The sequence below is a fragment of the Mobula birostris genome, chromosome 2 (assembly GCF_030028105.1).
Source record: "Mobula birostris isolate sMobBir1 chromosome 2, sMobBir1.hap1, whole genome shotgun sequence".
NCBI lineage: Eukaryota > Metazoa > Chordata > Chondrichthyes > Myliobatiformes > Myliobatidae > Mobula > Mobula birostris.
Window position 1 is genome coordinate 143585722 of NC_092371.1, and position 14571 is coordinate 143600292.

The 14571-nt window shown below is 40.8% G+C and overlaps 1 protein-coding gene across 1 annotated transcript in view; it reads right to left on the minus strand.

Moving 5' to 3' along the window:
• Positions 1-14340, minus strand: part of LOC140209603 (uncharacterized) — a 119839-nt gene extending 105499 nt beyond the window's left edge. Inside the window, exon 1 of the mRNA XM_072277877.1 lies at positions 14295-14340. The gene's annotated coding sequence lies outside the window, so the exon portion shown is untranslated. The remainder of the gene's footprint in view (positions 1-14294) is intronic.
• Positions 14341-14571: the final 231 nt, after the last annotated feature.

A 14571-nucleotide genomic window follows, 5' to 3' on the forward strand; every position in this document is an offset into this window, starting at 1 on the left:
AAGTTGAAAATTACCTTGTGATGTTCTATTTACCTATTTTGGGATGGCATTAGGAATTGAAGCACCAAATTTTTGCTGAATAGGTCACTAAATAACAAATTGTGCTTACAAAAATCCATGTTTTTCATTCAAATTTTGAGATTTAGTGTCTCTGACGGCTGGTGGTGCAGTGACATCAGCACTGGACTTCGAAGAGAAGGTTCCCGAGTTCGAATCCAGTCGGGCCGCTCTCGGGCACGCTTTCCATCTGTGCCGGGTTGTGCGTCAAGCTTGCAATTCGGCCTCGTAAAAAAAAACTGTGCTGTGAGAAGGACGTGTGGGACCAGTCACAGAATCTTTCCTCCAAGACAACCACTTGCAAAAGTGGTTGCTGAGACTCTGGTAGAGTATGGCACACAAAAAAACAGTGTCTCTGATGCTCACTGAAATAGCTTGTAGAACTGGGGGATGAGTGATAACAGCTTAGCTGTCCATCGCACATGCCTGCCCTTGATTACACAGTCACGGGAAAACAGGCACAAACCAGTCCTGATCTACACACACTCTATTGACACACACTAATTCAATAAGTTGAAGGTACGAGGATGCATATGTGAAATAACAGAAATGTAGTTTGAGGAGGGAAAGGTGCACATTACATTCTCTGTGAAAGCAGGCCTTGGATTTATGACCACCTGACTTCTGTCACTGCCCAAAAGGAACTTTCAGGCTGACTTTCAATTAAAAGAATGCTGCAATATTTTATCTGCTCAAGTAAAGCACCAACATCTTTCATACAATTGGTTAAATGTAATCTTTCACGTGGAAGTAAATGTACAACTCTGTAAGAACCATAAGTTAACGTATTTGAAGAAAGGCTTATAGGAGAGCCAAGTTGTCACTTCTTGGCTTTGACATCTATTCTTACTACTAAGGGAGAAAACATTATAAACAACCATCGGATAGAACACTAACTTGGTGCCTTTGAGATCAGTCTAACTGGATTTCTTTCTCAGCTCTTCTCTGATCCAGTTTTGTTACCGAAAAAATCAGTGTCCAGAAACCAACATAGGTTACATAAAAGTACCAACATAATTCAGTTGGGATTGATCAAAGCCATTGAAAAATGGCAAAGATTTTTACAAAATGTTCTGGCTAGTTTTATCGAGGTCCATTACTTCAGGGCACACCTGGAATCTAGAAAACAAGTTGAGTTTGGATACCAACTCCTGATAAAAAAAATACTGTCCCTTCTGAAAGAGGAAATCCCAGGAATGGAAATAGAAAGTTATTCTTTAGAAATCGTGTTAATCTTGGTTGAACTTAGTTGAGCCTACATTTTCATTGGTACATTGCTTCATATAATCTGCAGAGTTCACTGCATAGCAAAACTATGATGTATCCTCCATTTCCCAGAACAGTCTGATTTACAATTTAGTTGCTGGAAATAAACTGCACAAATACCAAGTGATTTGGTGCTTTCAAGAATGGTGCAGAGTGTGAAGAGGAAATCAATTCAGCTGCTGGGGAGATAGATGTGGTAGGCGTACACTTTCTCACATGGGTTATCAATCTGGTTATTTCAGAGCAGGCCTGTTTTTTTATCAGTTTACTTTAAAAAAGGGAAATGTCTGTCAACTTTACAAGTGGTGAGGACTCCTTTCAACTGGGAGGAATGGCCATCCCTGGAGGATGAAATTTGCTGTTGTATGTGTATGCATCTTTACAAGTCACTTGTTGTTTATGGGTGCACAGAATGAGTTGGAGCCGGTTGCAGAGAATTGAAGATGGCATCAATGTGGCCACGTGGTTAGAAAGTGTGGAACAGGCTCTTCTGACCCCTCAAGCTGCACTGCCCAGCAACCCCCGATTTAACCCTAAGGTAATCACGGTACAATTTACAATGACCAATTGACCTATCAACCAGCACATCTTTGGAATGTGGAGGAAACCAGAGGAAACCCACTGCATAATCACCATTATAGTATTCTTTCAACTTTGCACTGGAGTATTAGTTTAACAAAATCGTGACCTGCATCTTCCGACAAGTAAAGTTGTGTTAGTGCCAGCAAGCACCAGTGAGAGGAATGCAGGATACTGTGCCTTGGCTGGCAATGGGAAGCAGCTTTTCCAGGTCCCGGTTAACAGAAAAGGGACAAGTGGATACGATAGGGTCTTTGAAGAGACTTTTGCATAGGTACATCGAGCTTAGAAAAATAGAGGGTATGGGTAAGCCTAGTAATTTCTAAGGTAGGGACATGTTCGGCACAACTTTGTGGGCCGAAGGGCCTGTATTGTGTTGTAGGTTTTCTATGTTTCTATGTTAAGTGTTAGAATGCTAGCCATCTTCCTGATTCAGTCACAGAGTGAATTTACGTTTGAAAAATAGTATTTGTGAGTTTGGTTCATGTGACTGGACAAGACAGAATACAGACTAATGTCAAGTAAGAGATTAGGGAGGATGTTCTCTGCATGTTTTGATGCTCTTCCTAATAAAGGAAAGGTAACATGGTTTGTCAATTTTTCTTTAGCTTGTCTCTGTACCAGTAATGTCCCAGCATTTTTGCTGCCAGCAATAAACGCTGCCTGCCAAGAATTGACACTGAAAAATTGAGGGCATGCTGCACAAAATTTTCTAAAATGAATTCACTATAGGAAAGGCTTCCTGTCGGGAACTGAATTATAATTCTCCTTCAATGCAATCTTACTGTGAAAGTAGGAACATGTTCTTGAAATATAACTTGAGGATCAAATGCATTGTAGGATGTCTATGCGTCGGGGTTGTATTTTATTGACTGACTGTTTGATCCCCTTGTAAGTACTCCAAGGCCACTAGTTGCATATTGAATGAGGTGTTGTATGCATGGAAGAGGCTGTGAATCTGCACTATGGTCCTTGCCATGGATGGCCAATGAATGTGAAATACAACACAGCATGAAAGGCAACACACCCTGTTCCAGTGTTTTACTTGGTGTTACCTTGCAGTTTCTAGTTGGAGCCTGTTGAGACCGACCACCTCTCCTAAGAGGATGGGCCGATTGTTGATCTATGTTCTTTACTGTGTATTAGAATGACCATCATTCAATGCCAATTTCAAATTTTGTCATTTCAGAGACCAGTGAGAAGTTAATCAGTAAGTCTGCGGTGGTTTTGGTGAAGATTTCTTTCCTTAAAGGTTACTAATGAATTCAATGGACTTTTTTTTAATGAGAGCTCAGTAGCTTACATCAGCATACTTCCAGATTCATTTAATTAACTTAAGGTTCCCAGCTTCTGTGGTAGGATGTGTACTTGTATCTCCAGATCATCAAAGCCTCCAGATTATACATATGTTACACTGCCATTAAACCCACGTGAGTGACTTCCTACATCAGCCTTTCCAATCAACTGTCCCCTATCCACAGACACAATTTTAACATCTCACTCAATGTTTGGAGGTTGAATTGAACGGGTGAACCCAAACGCAGGGCACTGGCACGGAGATCGAGTTAGAATGCAGACGACGGTGTGAGCGTGGCTGGAGCTGAACGGCAAACAGGAGACAGGCAGCAGGCAATTCTTATCTTGACACGGAGCATCACTGGAGCTGAACGGCAAACAGGAGACAAGCAGCAGGCAACATTTATCTTGATACGGAGCGTTGCTGGAGCTAACTGGCAAGTAGGAAGGACAAACAGCAGGCAATACTTATATTGACACAGAGCATTGCTGAGCTGTGCGACAAATGGAAAGGCAAATGGAAAGGCAAATGGCAGGCAATACTTATCTTGATGTGGAGAGACAGAGTTACACAGGTAAACCTCGGTACTGAAGTAAAACTTGGAATACATAATCCTAAGCGGCCGGGAACATGAGTTACCACACTGGCTAAAACAACGATCTGGCGATGAGTGGATGCAAAGCTGGGATAGTAATGCTGCAGGTTTAGATGAGAATCAGGTGCGTCGCAATCAAAGGGAATTAGGAGAATATGGGGAATTAACAGTCAGGACCGTGACATCGGATGCCCAGGAAAAAACATACTCAGTTCCAAATTATTGTGGGTAACCTTACAGTAAGCTTTAAACTAGGCTGAATAAGCTTTGTTTTTATTTTCAAAAACTCTGCAGATTCTGCAGATGTTGGGAATATTGAGCAACACACAAAAAATGCTTGAGGAACTCAACAAGTCAGCATCTATGGATGGGAATAAACAGTCGATATTTTGGGCTGAGACCCTTCGACATTTTGGACTGAGTTGTATATGAAAGGTTTCAGCCCAAAACGTTGACTATTTATTCCCCTCAATGGAAACTGCTGACATGCTGAGTTCTTCCGGCATTTTGTGTGTGTTGATCTTTACTTCCCTCAGTTTGCATTTTTTCTGAAATGTTTTTTCTGGCAAAGCTCTGCTGGATTAATCACATCAGGCAAGGACACATCTTTAGGCCAGCACTGAGTGTGGACAGTATATTGCAATGACAAAAATCTGCCCTGATATTGCACCTAATGATAGGAGTAGTAAAGGAGATTAGATTATTGTCTTGCAAGTGGAAACTGATGGGGGTGGTGGGGAGTGAATTTCTTTAGGCCATGCCAATTTTCTGGACAAGTAGGGAAGTTCAGTTTCTGAGATTGATTATGTGTTCCCAATTGTCACTGAACAAGTAATTATTAAGTACTGCACTCAAAATAGAAAAGTTGAAACCTTTGAGTATTTTATTCTAAGTGTCTACTGCAGGTGAAAGTTGGGAAATTTGGCATAACTTTCAAGCTTGTGTGGCCTAACCAGCAGATTGTGAAGCTATGTCTAAAAGCCACTGAAGAGTAGACAAGACATTTAGTGCAGGCTCACAATGAGCAGGAATAACTTTCTCCAGATCTCCTTAGACTGAAATGAAGAATTGATGTCAGACCAGGCAGCTTTTAAGAAGTCACCGGCTATCCAGTTACAGTAAGATTCCACAGGTCTCTAGTTTAATGAAACTGAGGCCCTTGGGTCAATGTTCTAGACATATCAATTACTTTGTACTGGTAATATCCCCAAAGCAGCTACAATGCCAGTGGTTCCAAGTGACAGTTGATGAAGGGGAGGTGGTGAATTTGTTTAGAATTTGGTCAACAAAATTTCACTTTACTAAACTAATCCACTACTTCCAATCCACTTCTTGAGGCCAATTCCACAGCATGGGACAAATTGATGTGCACGTATTTTTTTTGCACAGTAGTCATGTCAGTCATAACACTGAGAGGTGTAAGAAAATAGAAAGGCCATTGCTGCATTAAAGGAGTTAAAGAATAGGTTTGGTGGCAGATCAACAGAGCTCAGGAATTTGACTCTGCATGTATGTAAATTGCATGCATTTTCAATGATAAAATCTGGGAATGTTTTTCATTTGTCAATACCGAATCTTGAAATAGATAAAGTGTGAAAGAAAACAAATAATTTATCCCTATAAAATGTTCAAACAAGCAGAATCTAAAACAAAATATGGCAATAGAAATCATCGTTCAGTTGCCACGTTCTATGCAGACAATATCCGTCAATGCAACCTTGCTAAAAATGAGTTGAATTCTTCATTTGCATCTCCATCCCTGTTAACTCCCAGGAAGGAAGATTTATAAAGAAGCAAGCTGCTTGAGTTGGAAGAACGCCAGAAAGCAACTGTTTCTATTACCCTTAGCAAGTCAGAGACAGCATTAGTTCTAGTGCAGAGAAGGCAAAGAGTGACTGAGTGATTCAGGTGATCTGAATGAATGTTTATTTATAGTGTGGGGCACCTTTCCCAAAGGTTGGATTGATACGATGCATAAATATGATGAACAATGGAAAGAACTTTGTGATCCAATATAATTGCATTTATAGTACATGTTGGTAGATAGGGACATTTATGCAGGGCACAAAATGTTGTTTTATTTCACTCATTCCGGTCAGTATTGAGATATTATGTGTATTCCTAAGGAAAGAATAAAAGCTGTATTAATGCATCTGTTTGAACTTTCAATCTGCCTTAGCTTCCTCTTGGGTTCAGAGCTGCAGGTTATTTGCATGAGTAGTCCAGCATTCATGAATATGCCGATCCTATTCAATACCTAATTGCACAACAGCACACCTGAAGTTAAGAACGATAAAAGTCCTTTGTGAAGTGAATTGAAAATCATAATCACACCTGCGCTTGTGCTCAGAATGCCAACTTTTCCAACAGCAGACAGAGTCACTTATTGACACAAGAGGAGATATTAATCATTAAAATATATCTAATTTATAAGTGGAAATGTATGTATACGCTAAAGATATAATCAAATTTCACTCTCATTAACTGATCAGCCAGGGTTAAAACCAATGCCAACAGAGAACACAGGCAACACACACAAAATACGCTGGAGGAGCTCAGCAGTCCAGGCAACATCTATGGAAAAGAGTAAACAGTCGACATTTCAGGCTGGGAGCTTTCATCAGGACTGGAAAAAAGATGAGAAGTCAGGATAAGAAGGTGGGGGGAGGGGAGGAAGAAGTACAAGGTGGTAGGTGAAACCAGGAGAGGGGGAGCGGTCAAGTAAAGAGCTGGGAAGTTGATTGGTGAAAAAGATAAAAGGACTGGAGAAGGGGGAATCTGATAGGAGAGGACAGAAGTCCGTGGAAGGAAGGGAAGGGGGAAGAGCACCAGAGGGAGGTGATGGGCAGGTAAAGAGATAAGGTCAGAGAGGGGAATGGGAATGGGGAATAGTGAGGGAAAGGGGGCATGGGGACCATTACCAGAAGTTTGAGAAATCGACATTCAAGCCATCAGGTTGGAGGTTACCCAGACTCCAACCTGAGTGTGCCCCGACTGCGGCAGTAGAGGTGGCCATGGACTGACATGTTGGAATGGGAATGGGAAGTAGAACTGAAATGGCTGGCCACTGGGAGATCCTGCTTTTTCTAGCAGATGGAGCGTAGGTGCTCGGTGAAGCAAGCTCCCATTGCAGGTGACCATCGTGTTACCAGGGGGAGGGATGGGTTACATTCCCAGTAAACTGTATATAATATGAAGCTACGTTATCTGCATATGTGAGATCAAAAAGAAATGGAATTCTTTCTTTCCTTTTTTCCACATAAACTCTGTATGTCTCAAGTTTATGCATAGTGATTGGTGAACTCTGTGAGAGTGAATTCTTATCACCTAAACTGCAGTAATGCTGGGATCATTTAGTAAACAGAGCCATTAAACAATCAATGAACATGAGAAGTCAGGAAATAGGATTAGCATCTTACAAAAAAAATTTACAATAGATAGCCACTCTACATGAAAATGAATAAACAAAATTCCATTGACTACCTCCAGTAGTAAAACATAGGAATTTAAAATACTTGCTAAAATTTATATCCATCAATGAAAATATACTCCCAAATTGAAAACAAAATCTACATATTAGTTTTGAATGCTTATAGATTCTGTGTACCAAATGAGCACAACAGATATGCATTTTATATCATACCTGTTTCTACATTGTAAACCTCAGACGGAGCTAGCATCATGAATGTTAATATCCTTTCAATGCCCAATGGATTTGCTTTCGCAAATTTGAGACATACATTGGCATTCAAGGCTAATGCACAATGTCGGACAGGGCTGGTTTTACGTGTAGTTAAAGTCAGCAGATCAAAATGTCCTGATTAAATATTAATTACCTTATTAAAATGAATTTCTAGTCCATTTGCACATCAGCAGTCCAGACAGTGGCTGAATTTAAATAGTGCATTACAACCATGAGACATTTTCCTGTGCTGACTAATAATAATTAAGGCATGGTTTTAACTATAATAAGAACAATTGGTATTTATGCAGCTTATATAAAGTTGTAAAACACCCTTAGGCACTTTACTGACACTAAGTAGCATAATGATACATTAGGAATGAGGACGTATGACTGAAACTGTGGTCAAAGAGATAGTGTTAAGGAGTGTTTTAAAGGAGGAAATACTGGTAGAGAAACAAAGATATTAAGGGAACATTTTCCAGAGATTATGGCCTTGGAAGTAGAAATCCAAGTTAGAAAGGGTGGAGCACATCGAAGAAGAAGGTTACAAGGGTGCAACAGATAGGGGGAGGAATTCAAAACAAAGATACGGAATTTCAAATCAAAATGTTGCTTAACCAGAAACCCATTCAACTGAAGCTAACTCAGCTCCCAGCAGCAACATTGGTAGAGTAACCTTCTTGTTGGACCAACCACTCAATGTAAGTTCCCCAGTGAATGAAATTTCTGTACTGCAATCTCTGAAATCATCCCTCGCAAAATTTGTGTTACAGTCTCTCTTAATACCAAAAGAATGGCTAAGGATACTTACTAAATCAAACACAAAAGCTTTAAATTAAGATATGCATGTTTTTCTTATCCTCCCAAATCTAAACGTATCACCTTTGGATTCTTCCACCTAGCTCCTCGCCATAATGGTTCTAATGGGCTTCACTGACGATTATCATTGGAAATTCATTCTCACCCTTTGCTGTGGATGCTACCATCTCCAATGGACCTCTCCACTATTGTTTAGCAACAGGAATTTCTTTACCACACTGTTGGAACTAAGGAGACACCATCAAAAGATCCCTCCTTATACATAATATGTGGTGTCCTCCAAAGATACACCCTCACCTCCCACTGACTATTTCTCATCCACATGTCACCTATCAATAATATAACGGAAGGGACAACGTTAATTTTCTTACAGGCAACAATTGTCCTGAATTCTCCATTATATTAAAATTGTCTGGCTGGGTTGATGAGTGAGCAGAAAATCGGAAGGCGTTATTTTGAACCACTATTCTTGGAGGCTAAACCAAAGTATTCACCCTAGTGATTCAGTTGCAAGTTACTCATGGCAAATGCATGCTCCTCCGCTTGGAGCTAGCTGACTCTCCGGGTCTGCATGATCTCGGAAGGGCAGGTACCTGGACCTCCAAAACCAGTATATGACTGGGCTTATGGAGCACACACCCAACTAACTGCCTTTTCCAAAAGCTCCCATCTGTAAAGTGCTGTAGGGCTATTATGATAAAATCTTCAAGCCATCTTAAAAAATTCTTTCGCCAGATTAATCTGCTCCACCATTCTAGTTATTCCCCCACCAGCCTACCCACCCCCTCAATCTATTACCCCTGTCACTGCACTGTAGACATTTTAAACCACTTTTTATGTTGCGATTTACATTGTAAACACATTCTGGTATTTACTTATATACACACATTTTATGCCATGTCTGTCATCTAACCTCCAATTTTATTAACCTTTCAATAGTTGAATTATCTTTTTTATTGCACGTTACATCCTGATCAAAACATCACAACAAATTCCCAATGCATGTAAATGTATCTGATGAATAAGGTTGATTCTTGAGAACCACTGTGTAGGTTCCTCCTCAACAAGCAGTGCCAATAGGCTCACAATGAGGCAATCCCATCAATTCTCCTTTCCCCACTTTAATTCTCTCTCACATGCCCATCAACACCATTCTGATTCTTCTGCCACCCAACTACTCCAGGGCCAATGACCCAACCAGCCAGTACACCTTTAGGATATGGGAAGGAAACTGGGCAACTGGGGAAACCCATGTGTTCACACTGAGAGGACGGGCAAACTCAAGCATACGGAACTGAAGGTCTGGTTCGAATGGAGCAGTGAGGTAGAAGCACCAGGCACTGCTCCATTGTACTGCTCCAGAACAGCAGCTGGATTCCCATAAACAATTCCTCTACTACAAATCATTACCTGCCTGTCTACCTCCCAGCTCCACTGAGTAGCGTATCATTAAGTAATGGCTGGGCTGCCCAAATGAAGGCAATATAAGGAAAACTGAAATGAAATTGCCCAAATGTTTGCTGAATGCAAGGCTTCTTGTTTGGACAAGGTCCCCTAACATTTTCATATTCTGGAGATGGATGCCAATGGGGAATCAGTCTTCTAAATGAACAATTCTATCCTGTGAAGTAAACTCTGTTTTGAAATTGTAGTTTCAGGAAATTATTTTTGCCTTCCTCTTTATAATATTCCACTAAATTTAATCTCTGAATAATTAATACACCAGAGAAAATAGCTGCAGACAAGTTACCTGAAATATTAGAATTGCTCTTTTAGGTTCTCTGCTGCATTTAAAAAACATTTAAATTTTGCAGACAAGTTTCATTACAGAGTCCACTGGTTTGCTGTTTATAATCTTAAAATAGGGTGAGAATTATTTATTTTGCATAAAATTTGCTATTGTGGCTGATGTATTTTCACCAATACATTTGGGTGTTCATTAAAAATGGATGCATTATGATTTCCATACAGTTTCCCAAGTGGATGTGATGTATGTAGGCAGAAATGAAGAACTGAGAAAGCATTCTAAACACACCTCTAATTTTTCTTCATGATTTGTAATATTTTGAGCAAATGATCGGAAAATTGCAGTAATGAATCTTGCCGTGAATCATTCATTCTTTGTGCTGTTAGGGGTTCAAGGACATAAGTGGATCTGGATGCAGCACTGAGCCATACATCTCTCTCAAAGAAGCTGACTGCTTAGGGCTCTACAATATAAGGCATTTCATAAAGAGATCAGCATCTAAACTCCTCTACAGTCACAGGATTATCAGGCTCATAATTGTTTTTAATGTTATGTATACCTGGGTCATTTCTGGCTCTCCCTGGAAGTATCAACAGGGTAAACCAACCTGTAGTCTGTCAAAGCAGAAAAGTTGGCGGTCCAGCCACCTATTTCGCTTCTTCCCCTGCTGACAACTGTGAACAGCATGAGCGGACTTTGCAGCTTTTGAGTGGCAGCGTTTAGATTTAACCCCATGAGGTCTGACAAGTTTCTCTGCACAATGCCAGTTCCAATATGACTCAGAAAAATGCTCCCTGTATGAATATTCAATGTACTTGCCACCATCAACAACAGATCATACAATTCACATCACAGGCATCTGTCACAATGCCCACCACACAGCGCATTTTGGCACTTAGCTCTGACACAGCTCCCATTCCTGCCAGCTAGCAGATGAACGTTGGGAGCAGTGATGCGCGTACAAAGACTCTGCAATGTGATCAATGTGACATGTGTGATCCTTCTTCATTTGGTCCCACCTAATCTATCACTTTCACTGGATCACGGTAGCGTACCGTTATTACAGTGCCAGCTACCCCAGTTCGATTCCCGCCGCTGTCTGTAAGGAATTGGCACATTCTCCCAGCGGCTTTGTGGGTTTCCTTGGGATGCTTTGGTTTCCTTGCACATTGCAAAGTCATAAGGGTTAGTAGGTTAATTGCCATATGGGTATAATTGGGCAACGTGGACTTGTTGAGCTGGAAGGGCCAAACTGCTGTGCTAAGTCCCTGAATCTAAATCTAAAAAGAGCAGGGCTATGAAAGGTACTTGGCCTGCAGTGAGCCGTCTGTAAGGAAAACTATCTCATTTATATTCCAGTCACTGCAGGTGCGCATGGGATGATTTGTCGGCCCACTGGCTGAGTGGAGCTCCAGATGAATTCGTTGCACCCCTTTTTCAGCTGCAGAGGGTGCTTTGCAAATCAACATCACCGACCCTTGAGTGGACCAGCAAAGGACTGTGGGTATGCGTGACGGGAGAGACAGCAGCACGCTCCATGCCTCCTGCACAGCAAACGTTAAATGCGGGAGGAACTCAGCAGCTGTTCCCAGGTTGTATGGCTCTATGACTCATTCTTTTTAATACCAGCTTCCCAGGGCCTGAACATCCTTCCTCAAATAAGAAGCTATAGTACTCCCAGGAATGAATGATAACATTGTGTTACTTTTCCTAGATACTGCCTGTACCTCCATGCAGCCTTTAATAAATCTCCCCCCCGATTCCTCTGCGTCTCAGATATACTAACTTTTTATTTTTGCACAAGATGGACAGTTTCACATTTCTCCACATGACTCGCCATTTTCAAGGGCTTTGCTTACTCACTCAGTCATTCTATCTATCTTCATTTCTAACCTCTTTACATCCACTTCACAACACACTTTCTATCTTATCCTTGTGTCGTTAGAACATTTAGCATTCATACTTTTGGTGGCTTCATCTGTGTAAACCATGAAAGGCTGAGATCCCAGCAGTGATCTCTGTGGTGCTCCGTTCATTAGATCTTGCCAGACAGAAAAAAAAGCAGTATGCCTACTCTGTTTCCCCTTAGCCAGCCAATCTACTGTAACCTCCTACACTATGAGCTTTTATTTTTCATAATAACTTTTAATGCAGAACAGTTTCAAGTATCTTGTGAAAATCTTAGTACGTCCACCAGTTCCACTTAAGGTACAGCTTTGTTACTTTTTCAAAAAACGCCCAGGTATACTGCTCAATTATCAAATGCTACCTGTGTCAGTTGAGCACAAGCGTTGTACTCACGCACATGTGCATTCATTTCCTCTTTCCTGTACTACACCTCTGTGCACCACATTCACCTCCCTTTCCCCAATTTCTCCAACAGACCCTTTAGAGGGAGACTTCAAAGATTTATCGTACAAAATGAAGATCCACAAACTTGGGCAGTGATGGTTTGCATTAGACGACCCTTCAGTGAGCAGTCAGAGAAGAGACTGAGATCTACAGTGGTGCTAGAAAGTTCATGAACCCTGTAAAATTTTCTCTAATTCTGTATAAGTATGACCTAAAATATGATCAGATCTTCATGTAAGTCCTAAAACTATATAAAGAGAACCCAACTAAATAAATAGCAAAAAAAACCTATTATACTTGTTAATTTATCTATTGACAAAAATGATCCAATTTTACATGTACTTGCTGGAAAAGGTATGTAAACCTCTGGAGTAATGCCTTCTACAAAAGCCATTTGGAGCCAGTTGTTCCAATCAATGAGGTGAGATTGAAGGTATGGATTGTAGAGGCGCCAGCCCTAAAAAAGGACACACAAAGTCAGAGACTTCTCTTCTTAAGAAAGATCTATTTATTGGCACTATGCCTTGATCAAAACTACTTTCAGAGGACCTTAGAAGAAGAATTGTGGGATGCATGAAGCTGGAAAAGGTTAGAAAAGCATCTCTAAAGACCTGAGTGTTCATCAGTCCACAGTAAGAGAAATTATCTACAAATGGAGGAAACTCAGTACTGTTGCTACTCTCACTAGGAGAGGACATCCTGCAAAGATCACACCAAGAGCACAACGGACAATGCTGTAGGAAGTGAAAAAGAACCCAGGGGTAACAGCAAAAGACCTGCAAGGATCTCTGGAACTTGCTAAAGTTTCTGTTCACGTGCCCACTATAAGAAAAACACTGAACAAGAATGGTGTTCATGGAAGGACACCACGGAGGAATCCATTGCTTTTCAAAAAAAAACATTGCTGCACATCTCAAGTTTGCAAAAGACTATCTGGATATTCAACAACACTTCTGGGACAATCTTCTGTGAACAGATGAGAAAAAAGTTGAACTTTTCGGCAGAAATGCACAGTGCTATGTTTGAAGGAATAAGGGCACTGCACACCAACACCAAAACCTTATCCCAACTGTGAAGCTTGATGGAAGGAGCATCATTTGGGGCTGCTTTGCTGCCTCAGGGCCTGGATAGCTTGCAATCATATCAAGACATTTTACAGAAGAATGTCAAGGTAGCAGTCTGTCACCTGAAGCTTAATAAACAGAAACTGAATAATTCAGCAAGACAATGATCAGAAAGACAGGAGTAAATCAACAACAGAGTGATTTAAAAAGAAGAAAATCAATGTTTTGGAATGGCTGAGTCAAAGTCCTGACCTTAAGTGTACCTACTGAAACCTATTGAATCCTACAGAAATGTTGTGCAAGGACTTGAAGCAGGTAGTTCATGCAAGGAAGCCCACCAACATCCCAGAGTTGAAGTAGTTTTGTAAGGAGGAATGGCCTAAAATTCCTCCAAGTTGATGTGCAGGACTGATCAGCAATTACCTGAACGGCTTGGTTGAAGTTATTGCTATACAAGGGGGTCACACCAGTTACTGAAAGCAAAGGTTCACATACTTTTTCAAACACATACATGTAATGTTGGATCAAGTATAATGTTTCTTGTGTTATTTATTTAATTGGGTTCTCCTTATCTAGTTTTAGGACCTACGTGAAGATCTGATCACATTTTAGGTCATATTTAAGCAGAAAAAGAGAAAGTTCTACCGGGTTTACGAACTTTCTAGCACCACAGTAAGTGGTCTTCATATTTTCTGGCTAAGATAAATACAATTCCTCACAAGTGGCAGCATTTGCCAGACATTCTTTTTCTTTTTTAAAAACCTTGTAAATGGTGCAATAGCTGGTTATAAAATTAGTAGTCATGGGAGGGTTGTGCTGGCATTATCACTCACCTGATCTGTAGCTATCAACTTCCAGACAAAGTCATACTTCTTTGATGGATTAGTGAAAATGCACTGAAGCTCTACCTCATCATCGGATATATACACAGGTTTGCCCCCTAAGTGAAGAAAGAGTCAGACAGCTCATTCAGTAATGATGCTTCAGAACCAATGCTGACAGAACTAACACCCTTTCAAGTGTCTAGGACAATTCCCTTTATCCTCCCCACTCCCTCTCCTGTGCCCCAGTATGACTTTGGCTCATTTATTAGAGGACTCTTTCATGTCC